A 7,451-nucleotide genomic window follows, 5' to 3' on the forward strand; every position below is an offset into this window, starting at 1 on the left:
CTCCTGTGGGGAGAAAAAGCATTGATAAACTACTTATACGATTCCTGAATCTTTTGGTTTTCGTATTGAAGAAGACCCTGAAATTTGCCACGTTATGTTTCGTAATAAGCCTTCATTCGGAAAAGAAATATCGTTAACCTCCAAATGGCCAAATTTAGACGTCTGCCAGATTGCTTTTTCCAATGCGGATTGGTTTTAGAGACTGAGGGCCGGTCATTGGAACAAAGTTTAGCCATTGTTTATCAGAACCGCGTTCAAGGCCATCTGAAATTTAGCCGAACCTTTGTTTTTTTGAGGAGTGTTAGGAGAGCCGAAAGCTAGCAGTGAAAGGACGTTCATTGAATGAAAACTTACCACTTATAGAAAATACGTACGTAAGGCCCACTGCTTGCGTAAATACGCGGTTTGGTTTAGACCTCGTGTAAATAGCCGACCTTGACTATTTTTGCCTTTGAAAAAGGTCTTGATATCAAGGCAAATAGTTATTCCACCTTATCACTGTACATAGTACAAATAGGAGAGAGATAAACACGGTAAGTTACTCACGTATTGTAAGGGAGCGGGCATGAATTCGTAAAGCACGAATTACTCTTTGTTGATTACGCTAATCTCCTTTCAATGTCTTCTCTCTGAAACTGTTTACGAGCTTGCGTGATAATCAGTTATTTGAATAGCAGAGTTGATTGTCGGAAAAATCATGTCAGCATAAATTATGATAATATTTTCCTGGAAACTAAGAATTCCAGGTGCGCTGGTGACAATCAGTCTTCGCTACTTTGCTCAACTGGAAACCTTGCTAAAATGCAACTAATTTGTCACGATATACACGCTAAGTCGTTCGCACATGAAAATTCAGGGGAGATGGTTCAATGCGAGTTATCTTTTAGCGGGACTAAACAGTATTCCTTATAAAGGCTGATGGTTCCGAAAGAAACTGTTTGGGGCTGCGTCGGTGGGTGTAACGAAATAATTTGGATATATCAACAAAGTTGAAATGGTATTCCTTATATACTACAGTTGCCCCGTGAAACATCGAGGTGCTAGGCATAATAAGAATTCTTTGCGTAAAGACAATACGCGTTCCTTGCTACCTTAATCATTTTCATTATATCTTATGGACAGAAAGTAAGTCATACATTGTTATATCAAAGTTTCCTTTTACAAGCGATTGTTTTACAACTAGGGAGATTTTCCTTCATCCGACGACCGAAGTCCAATTTTACCATCTTTCTTATTCTGTTTGCACGCTTTTTTTTTTGCCAAAATACTTCGCCGTGGTTTTAGATCTCTGGAAAAGAAAGCTGGAAACCTGTAGTCTTCTGTTATATTTGTAATTCCTGCCAGCATATAACACTTCATGAAATCCGGTCACTCTGGAAACTCTAAGAACAAGAAGTTATCTCCGATAAACGGAAGTCTATTTACAAGTTCAAATTCATCGCACTTGAGATCAGTCACCAGGTAAACCCTAAGCGCTTCTTACTATCGCCGGGATTGCCGTAAATTTTCTTGTATGAGCCCTTCACTGTTCCATTGGAGTAATTTGGCAACTGCACGCCGGTAGCATCACCCACAAGGTAACTTGGTTGAAGTCCTCTTTTGCCTAGAAATTTGGGCCCACGACCTCCTCCGGGCGTTTCTTGAGCGGCCTTCATAAGTAGGTACGGATTACGGTCATTGTCTTTGGCTTTAGTGATGACCTTGTTGGCGTACTCTTGGAATTGAATCTGACCTCCTCTCTGAGCAGCTCTCCGTTGCGTTTGTCCAAGCGTAGTTCAGCTGCCTTGGCTTGTCGCTCTCGCTCCTTCACTTCGGGCTGGTGACATAAAAGAAAGCTTTTAACATTTCAACGAATAAAAACCGTTCCATATACAATAATAATAATAATAATAATAATAATAATAATAATAATAATAGTACGGACCCCTTCGCTGGGAACTAAGGCAGCAGTTCCCAGGCTACGAGGTGAAGCAATATAACATCATTATGGATGCCCTCGGGGGGTGGTCATGGGAGCTGGATGTCATGATGCGCGAGCTGGTGGGAGGCAGAAGCACAGACGTACTGCGAAAGATGCAGACGGCAGTGCTCTCGGGCACGCTGAATATTGCCCGGACTTTCAAGGTGGCAGTTTGAGTTCCTGTCAGAGGGAGGACCGTAGACACAACGGAAAAGCTTTTTAGGATTAGTTAATGTACATTTATTTTTTACTCCATGGCTCACAGGTTACGGTTTTCGTCCTGTGCTGCCTGATTAGAATGTAGCATTCAGTTGATTTCTCTGCGACAATAATAATAATAATGATAATAATAATAATAATAATGATAATTAACAAACTATTGAGTTATAGATGCACGCGGGAGGTTGCTAAGCACGAAAGAAGCGTAAGAGTCGCTCGAGGCGATAGCCGAGAGCGACTCTAGCTTCTTGAGTGCTTAGCAAACCTCTCAAGTGCATCCATAACTCAATAGTGTACGCTGTGGTGTTTACCATTTGTTTTATAACATAACATTGATACATTGTAGCTAAAGAGTTCCCTTTTATTTAACAAATCTTACGTGGCCAGAAAAAGATGCGCCCGTGGAAAAATAGTCTTTGCATTTGCTCACGTCAGCAGCGTACACCCATGGGAAAACGAGGGACGCTAAATTGACCAATCAGAGTGCGCGCTTTACTTTGGTTATGTTATAATAATATTTCTTCACTGTGGAGAGCGAGCCGAATTAACCGCCGAACTTTGGAAGCCCCAAAAGAACGATTTTGAGGCCTCCTGGCAGAAAAAAACACTTCCAAACAAGTAATGAACCATTAATCTTTATGAAAAAAATAGTGCTTTACTGCGAATAGTGCTTTACTGCGCTATAAATAGAAATTGATTACTTATTAAAGCACTTAAATAGTGCTTTACTGCGAAGGATCGTGCACATACGTTTCATAACCGCAGTTCATATATATGTATTTCATACATATGTTTGTTGTTTGATTTATCATCTACGGGTTTATGTCGAATTAATTTGATGGCCTGCTCCCAGTTGGCTCGTTAGCTCAATTGGTAGAGCGCTGCACTAGTATCGCAGAGGTCAGTGGTTCGAATCCCGTACAGGCCTGAATTTTTTTCAGGTCTGATAATCACTATTGCTTAAATAGTGCTTAACTGCGAAGGATCGTGCACATATACGTTTCATATGGTCAGTGCGTCCAGTGGTCAGTGCGCTGGACTCTAGGTCAGATGGCCCGGGTTCAAGTCCTGGCTGGGGCTTGACGTTGTGTCCTTAAGCAAGACGCTTCACTCACATTGCTTCGTCTTCTCGGATAGGACGTAAAGCCGGAGGTCCCGTCTCCTGCACCTATCAATTAGTTAATTTCGGCAAGGGACGTTAAAGAACCCACATCACGAGATTACTGTGATGTGGTCTGGCCTGTTTACTGGGAATGGGGGGAGGGGGCATCTGTAAAAATTTCTCCTTTATTAATTGTAAACTGCCGCCGGCAGTCTGGAAAAGTCCCCCGCACAGTGTTGTAAAGCGCATTAGAGCATTTTACATGGAAATGCGCTATAGAAATTGATCTATATTATATTATTATAACCGCAGTTCATATATATGTATTTCATACATATGTTTGTTGGTTGTCTGAACAGTTCACTCTCTTTCTCTTTACGCATCCTTGCCATTTTCTACAGTTGCAAAAGACCAGAAACACTACTTTAGCAAACACACAGCAAAACTGGAGATAAAGTAAGTTAGTTACCAACTATAAGTTAGTGAAGGCAAGAATTTTGAAAAACTGTTATTGAAGGGTTTCAACCTTCAAAGGGACAAACAAGAAGAGTTCGAATTTTTAAAAAGAAATACACAGGACAAAAACACAGGTAAATTTTAATTTGAGCTCCTCATTAAGACTTAAGTACCTTTTTAGCTTGAGAAAATTGTCGAATATCTTCTCCTTCCTCTTCAACTTCCTTCTGCTCTAACTGACGCTTAACCTAATAAAAAAAATAGTAAAAAGAAAAACCCGAAATTGCTGAAATACATGTAAATGTATGTACATCTCTTTTTTAATGAATTCTATGAAACAAGCCTCTTTTTTAATTAATTATATAAAACAAGCCTGAGAGTATTAACGATGATCTCGGCTCTAGTAACTATAAGTCACTGAAACAGCCAAGATGCATTTGTACGATGCTGAATATCTGAAACTATCTTTACAGCTTTTGCCTTTTAAACAAGCAAGGTCTAAATTTTATTGAGCCGAACATACTTCTCTATTAACCAGTTGCCTCTGATGTCCTTCCGTAATCTCCTTTTTATTCTTTAAATAAAATAAATTATACAAATAATATTGTACAGTATTTGAGAAAAACCTAATTCTTTCAGCTAGCTAGATTTGTGACTGAGTAGAGGGCTCTTTCAATATGCAATCTCAGAAGGTGTCGAAATGAAAATTACTTTCTTTTGCAACGCTCGTCTGATACATGACTGACTACGCAAGCTGAAAACCAAAACCAAATTTTTAAGTACAGCCATGTACATGTAACTGCAAACTCCAATTGAAAAGTTTTTCTGACTCTCATGGTTACCAGAGCAACGTTAAATCTGTCGATTGGAGGAATGGGTGAGAAAGGGAAACATACACAGAAAGTAACAAATAACACACACAAAAAGTCATATCACGATTAGACTATAAGCGAGGTGCCTGACAGTTTTCTTTCTCTTTTTGTCGTCAAATGGAATTGAGGATGACAACTGCAATAGGATAAATGGTTCCACTTTTCATTGTTGAATCATTGACAATAAGAACACACAACTGTCCTGCAATCTTTCCAATCCCTGTAACTACCCCGGCGCAAGGCACGTCATGATACTCAAGATCAAGTCCAGCAAATTGGTACAACTCAAGCAAGTCAGTTCCGTCATCTAACAGTTTACTGAGTCTCTCTCGAGCTAACAGCTTTTTGTTCCTCTTTATGTGCCGCTCAATAGCTTTTTCACTACCATCAATAAACGCCATGTTCGTATATTCTTCAAACGATTTAAGAATCTCAGTTTGTTGAGTTTACATTGATAAAAACGCTGGACCTTATCAACCTTTTCCGATCAAATCTGCAGATGTTTTAGATCACGTTACACCATAGTTAGCTTTGTTCTTTATTCTCGTCTCGGACGCACGCGGTCAGCTTGTCAAACCCAGCCTTTACAAAGAGTTTAGGCACAGAGATATTTTGTAAAGCTGTGGTTTCAACCGCACAAGGGTTTACCCTCCAGGTACATTAACGTCTGTCTGTCTTTTCGCTTGTATCTCTGATAGTATTTTGGGTCATTTTGTATTTTTCGAGGCTGTAAAACCAACTCTGCAACGCCCCAAATATGACCGGAATGCTGTGTCAAAATCCATTTCTTTTATCTTCCATTTTTGAATAAATCATTTCATAGGAAATCCTTGTGGTCGGTAGTTGCTACGTTTGTCCAGCGGTAATGGAATAGTCTAAATAAGATTAAAACGTGTGCTCAAAAACAAGTGTACATGAGGGAATGGTGCTTACCAGCAAATGCGGTCGTATATCTTATTTTTGGTCCAAAATGAAAACAGCATCAAGCCAAAGGTCCTTGAAGCCCAGAACAGTGCCTATCATAACATGAATCTACAGGATGTAAAATAACAGCTAATAAAGACAAAGAAAAACTAAGAACGTATGTGGTTGGACTGTGAGGTTGGATAAGATACATTTGCGTACAGTGGAACCTCGATTTAACGAACCTCTACATAAGGAAGTCCTCGGTAGAACTAGCTATATATTTTGAGATTCAGCCCGGCTAAAGTTAGAGTAAAATGTATGCTACAAAACATTGATACAGCAGAACCTGTGAAATTGGTTCGTTATATTGAGGGTTCGTTATATGGAGGTTTTGTGGCATACATTTTACTGTAACTTTAGCCGGGCTGAAGCTGAAATATCGTTCATTACACAGAGGACTTCGCTATGTAGAGGTTCCTTAAATCGAGGTTTCACTGTATAACGAACCAATTTCCCCAGTCCCTTAGCACTTCGTTAAATCGGGGTTCCACTATATACTATTGTTCAAGATTATGATTATGAGAAAAGCATGGCTTCAGTTGAGGTCGCTACTTTGTGATTTGATATTCTAGTGAAGAACAAAACCTAAACTAATTATTTTAAACTTAACTCCAGAAAGAGTTGCAAACTTTTGGGAAAACATTTTTCATTAATTTGTTTTGGTTTTTAGAGTTTTTTCAAGAATTACTGTGGTTCCATTTAATCGCCTTGAGAGGGAAGAGAACTCGGAGGACTCTCTAAACCTCCAAGTTGAATTGAAACCTTTCCTAGATGCAGCCATTCAGTGCATTGGCATGATTTTAAAAACTGTTAACTGCATTTGCCAACTTGAGAACAGATAATATTTTCAAGGAGGCCTTGACTATTGCTGATTCTAGGGATGGATTGTATACAAGAACTAAACTTAATTGTGTGCTCCTGTTTTTTTTTTCGACTGGAAAGGTAATTAACTCCCTGTCTATTGCGACATGTTATTGTCTCACTAAATTTCCCGTATATAGTGAGGCGTTTTTTGTCCTGAACCATGTCCGTTGAATGAAAGATACCATCGCCTTTGTTTTAATGTCGTTTTCTTTAGTTGGGCAGCGCATTGATACATCTATTGCATCAATTTACATGTTCTGTAATTCCGTCACTGGCCGTTTAATCATTCTGTTGAGTAACTCAAGGTATCGTATTTAGCTGTAATTCGCAGCTTGCTCGCTTTGCAATTTCTTTTGTGGCGCTTTTCGGTTGTGGCTGATTTAAACAGTAAAACGCTCTCTTCAAAAAACAAAAATTCCTCAAAGCTTACAGGATGTGCGGATCACATCTATTAAGGTGTTTCTGCAGGAAAAGTATTGATTTAAATTACGGGTCAGTGGATGCCACGTGAAATTAGTTTATCGTCTTTTGTAATGTCACGGCAAGAATTGAAAAGATAATTACGTATTCGGATCAACATAATTTTATGATTAAAACGGTAAAATGCTCTCTCTTCAGAGAAAAAACATTTCCTTGAGGTTCCACGATGTGCCGATCAAACTTATTAAGATATTTCTGCCAGGAAAACTTTTACTGTTATTTAAAATCGCGTGCAACCTAAAATGATTGTGAGATACTTATCGTCTTCTGTACTGTCATGGCAGGAACTACTTTAAAATAATGTGCTAGTGGCTCTAAGCAAGAAATGACAAAAGGAGAGAACTCAACTGTGTATCGAGTACGAATGTTGAACTACTGGGTATTCCCAAAAAAACAATAAGTAGTTCCGTAAACATCGGGTCAAAATTGGGGCAAGGTCTGAATCCTATTGTTACACCTACTCACTCATATCGACAACATATGTCTCTTCCCCTCCCTAGAGGAGACAATAAAAATGTTTCGGTGAAGCCTC

This window comes from Stylophora pistillata, chromosome 11, assembly GCF_964205215.1.
Source record: "Stylophora pistillata chromosome 11, jaStyPist1.2, whole genome shotgun sequence".
Taxonomy (NCBI): Eukaryota; Metazoa; Cnidaria; class Anthozoa; order Scleractinia; family Pocilloporidae; genus Stylophora; species Stylophora pistillata.